Source organism: Microtus pennsylvanicus, chromosome 5 (genome assembly GCF_037038515.1).
Source record: "Microtus pennsylvanicus isolate mMicPen1 chromosome 5, mMicPen1.hap1, whole genome shotgun sequence".
Classification (NCBI taxonomy): Eukaryota; Metazoa; Chordata; class Mammalia; order Rodentia; family Cricetidae; genus Microtus; species Microtus pennsylvanicus.
This window is the reverse complement of record NC_134583.1, coordinates 91,456,213-91,460,917: the sequence shown is the minus strand read 5'-3', so window position 1 is coordinate 91,460,917 and position 4,705 is coordinate 91,456,213.

Here is a 4,705-nt window from a genome sequence, read left to right as displayed (position 1 = left end):
CTAGATACTCGGCTGTGATTCTTGGGCTAAGCAGCTCTGATCCTGGGGTGCCTGATGGTCAACCCCGTTGTGTAAAATCCCAGTGTGTATTTTTGCCTTCAGACCTTGTTTCTGGTGAGATCCACCAGGATTCCCTAAGTGGAAACCACAAATGGTTCTCGTTTTGCTTCACATGTTACTAACAAACTAACAAGAAACTGTCCAGGAGAGAACGACAACAGGCTGCACTTCTAAGCCACAAGAGGGCAGCAAAGTACACCATGTGGGCAGCTTTCGGCGCTCAAGCAGAGTCTGGCTCAGAGTAGCCTACCCTACCCAGAACATTTGGAACTGACGGGGTTCCCGATCCCAGCCTTCCTTTCCACCCAAACACCACAATTATTTGCGAGCAGAGCTGTCCACTACCCAGGCTTCCTACTGGCCACCAGGGTCCAAGGGTCAAGCTGCCTAGCCCCTGCCTTCAGTTGTACCTTTCAGCCAGAAAGACAGGCAAATTGCCATTTGGTCACTTCCAGCCAAAATGATGGGATAATTAGGACCAGGAGAAGACAAGCATCTAGGAAACCGTACAACAAGAGACATGGGAGCCAGCCCCTGTTAAGTGGCTGAGAAAAGTCTCAGGTAAGGAAGGGCCTCTGCCTGGTAACCGCTGCTTAGAAAATGGTTTTGTGTTTTCAGCTAAGCTCTAGGATGTGGTCCTTGTTGGCACAGGTGGGGTGGGTGTCCCTATCATCAGAAATGGAGGACGAAGGGAAGCTAGGCAAGGCAATTCCTCCCAGGTCTCCCATTAGTCAACTTTGTGCAAAATCCTCCCTGTGTTTGGATTCTGTAGCTGTTCTAGGGCAACAGGTAGTGACAGTGGCCCCAGGAAGCTTGCCCACCTGAGAAGAACACAGGTGTCCTGCTCCCTGCAGAGGGGAAGCTGTGATCCTGGGAGGAGCGGAGGCCAGCAGAAGTCAGAAGCAGCCGCAGGTCAGGAATGAGGCTGGGAGGATGTTTGGGCTGTGGGTAGGACTGGGATGAGTGGGTATGGAATATGGGTGCCATTATGACTCCCTCCACAGCATAAATGCCACAGGTGGACATCCAGGAAAGGTTGAGCCACAGTGAGTTCTGTGTCTCCTGAGAAATCATGAATGTGTAAAGAAAACTCGGGCACCGTCTAGACCTTGTGAAAAATGATTAGGAGGGGGGCGAGGAAGAGGAGGAGGAGAGAGAGGAAGAGGAAGCGGGGGGGGTGGAGAGGAGAGAGAGAGAGAGGAGAGAGAGAGAAAGAGAGAGAGAGAGAAGAGAGAGAGAGAGAGAGAGAGAGAGAGAGAGAGAGAGAGAGAGAGAGAGAGAAGCTAGAATGTCCCTCAGGTCATGTTAGACCTATATGTCAGCTTTCCCACTTACAAGTCCTGTGGCCCCTACTGCGATGTCATCCAGATCTAGAGGCACCCCAAAAGCACTATGGGCCAGAGGTTGGGAAAACCAGTGCATGCTGACATCTTTAAGCTTCAAACCCTGTTTTCCCTCAACCCAACATTAAAGTGAAATTGGGTTCTCAGAACCCAGGCCCCTGAGTTCTGTGCAGAATCTAGAAAGTGCCGATAATTGCACAGTGGGAGGGGTCAGACGTGATTAGAATAATAAATAAAACCAGTGTGGGAGAGAATTTAACCAATATCTCAAGAGTTGACATCTATTATGCAATTACCAGAGCTTTGTAGATTCTGTACAGACTCGGGAACTTGGGTTCTAAGTATAACAAGAAGCAAAGAGGGGCTGGAGAGATGGCTCAGCCATTAAAGGCTCACAACTAAAAATATAAGAAGCAAAGAGGTTGGCGGCAGGTACAATGGCACACACCTGTATCCCAGCACTTGGGATGCTCAAGCAGGAGGCTTAGGAGTTTAGGGCCAGCCTCAGCCACATAGTAAGTTTGAGGCCAGCCTGGGCTACATGAGACCCCATCTGATAAAACAAAATCAGTAGGTTGAGTCTTCTCATCCTAGAAGACAAAGGCTCAATGGTCACCACTTAGTGCCTGGATGGGCCCCAGATTCTTATCTTAAAGGTCAGCAATCTTTCACTAAATACTTTTAAGAGAAAAATTTCTTTGAATCTGAGCACGGTGGTGCACGTGTAGTCTCAGCTTCTTGGATGGCTGAGGCAGAATTCTTTGAACCCAGAGTACAAGGCTATCCTGGATAACAGCAAATCCTATCTCAACAAAAAATAACCTTTAGGGACTGGAGAGATGGCTCAGAGGTTAAGAGCACTGCCTGCTCTTCCAAAGGTCCTGAGTTCAATTCCCAGCAACCACATGGTGGCTCACAACCATCTGTAATGAGGTCTGCTGCCCTCTTCTGGCCTGCAGGCATACACACAGACAGAATATTGTATACATAATAAATAAAAAAAAATAACCTTTAATGCAACTAAGTTAGTGTATGTGAGGTGTAGAAATTTTAAAAGGGGTAAAGTAAGAACAGTAAGCTTGAGAGATGATTCAGTGCCAATGGGGCATTTAACCCCAGATCTGGAAGGCAGAGACAGGAAGATCCCAAGGGCCTCTGGCAACCAGTCTAGCCAAAATGGCAAGCTCGCTCCTCTGTCAATGAGCGACCCTCAAAAATCAAGGTGGAGTCTAATAGAACAAGACACTCAGCATCCACCTCCACACTTAGTCAGGTACATACACTTTTCTTACTTAGAATACATAGTTTCCCCAAAATGAGACCATCCATATTTACTACAAGTAAATTTTTAAAAACTGATATGTGTTTGAATGTTTTGCTTGTGTGTATGTAATCACATCACATGTGCCTGCCACCCACGGAAGCCAGAAAAGAGGGTCAGATTCCCTGGAATTATAGTCACAAACAGCTATCAGCTGCCAGGTGAGTGCTGGGAACTGAACCCAGCCCCACGAAACTTGGTCAATATTCTCTACCTTCCACGTCAGTAAACTGTCATAGAATATTCTGTCCCCGTTCAAATATCCCTATCTTTAAGTGGGGTTATCCAATTTCACCACCATTTTTTTAGAAGTATCACAGACTTGGATAGAATCCTGCACCCACAATGTGATGCTTTCTCCGTTGGTTAGGTTGCCTTGAGTGGTTGAGAGAGGCTTGTGACTTAGGATCACAGCCCAGGGGTGCTTGCTGGCTATGTGCCAAGTAGGCCATTCCCAACAGAAAGTCTGGCTTCCTTGCACCACAGAAGCTGAGCAACGCCCGGACTGTGAGACGGGACCTGGGCAGAAGGTTGGGAAGGGAAGTGTCGGTTGTGCCAAAGCACAGGGCTCCACCCAAAGTCTGGCAGATCGTGAGCTAGGGTGAGAAGAGCAGGTGAGAGTGGGCCCCCCCCCAGGTCAGCTACCAGGAAAGGACTGCGCCACCTCCTTCCTCCCCAGGTCACTGCCCCTCCCACAAAGGGTCTGTTTGTTGTACTTCCTAACTACTCTCACCTCCAACCTTTCCCAGGACCCTGGGTCCCAACACAATCGCCAGGCCACCGATGCGCCCCAGAGCATTGAAGGCAAAGGGCATCTTCACAAGTGTTTACAGAGCTGTGCAGCTGAACGCCACTCACTCCAGACCCAGGAATATTTGTCTTGGGCTAAGAATTCGGCAGTTCTGCTGGTCTTCGAGCACAGCCTAGCACTCCCTACCCTGTGCAGATCCCCAAGGGCTTGAACTCCTGAACCCTCAGCATTCTAGTCAGAAACTAAGTATTTAAATCTTAAAGCAAGAAAGAACAAGGCCAAGTTTTTCTTCCTCCGGGCTTGTCCAGGCTCCTCCTCTGCACCCACTGAGTGAGGTGTGGGCCCCACATACCTTCGGGCTGACCTCACCCTGATCCAGCCTGTCTGTCCCAGCCTCCCGGAGTCCTGGCCATTTCATCTTATCTCTAGCATAAATCATGCAAATATCACACCATACATGCCTCATCACTAAAACTTGTGCCACTTTCCCAAGCCCTTTCCCACCCTGTCCCTGTGGTAGTAGAAATTCCAACATATTTGTTGACCGCTCTCAAGCAGAAAGGGCCAGGACCTGGGGTGGGCCACTGTCACTTGGGTAAAGCTCCCCCCACCCAGCCCTCAACTCTGTCTCCAGGTTCCCTGCTGAGCTGGACTGAATGTGTGCTGCGGAGACTGGCTCCCAGATCTGTGGGTGCAGCTCCTCTGCTTTGATGCACCCCTCCCCTACCCCCAAAGCTTGCAAAAGGATAAACCAATGTCCTGACCAAGTCTTCAGTGGCCTCCCAGGCAAGGGCTTCCTTGTATTTGAGAAAAGAGGTATCAGCCTTGTTTTCCGGCCCCTACACAGTCTGGTGAGGGGTGCTGAACAATCCACGCCCCTCTAACATCAGCAGGCTAGGTTTTCCTGCCCTTCACCAGGGCTGTTCTCAGAACACCATGTAATCAGTCACAGGAGAGCTGCCTGCCTCTGAGGCCTGGCACACCGGGCACCAGACCCTCAAGCCATTTGCTGCTGCTGGGTCTCTGAGGCCACACCACACACAGCCCACCTTCTGAGTCCATTTCTGCCTCAAGGCTTCCTAGGAGCCACATGGGAGGCAGCTGGGTCCAAACTCAAAGAAGAAGCCCGAGGAATGAGGAAACCCCACCTACTTTCTTGGAATCTGTGCTTCTCAGCCAGTCTGGCGTGGACTCTCTCTCCCCAGAGCCCCATTCTGGAAGGCAGAAGAA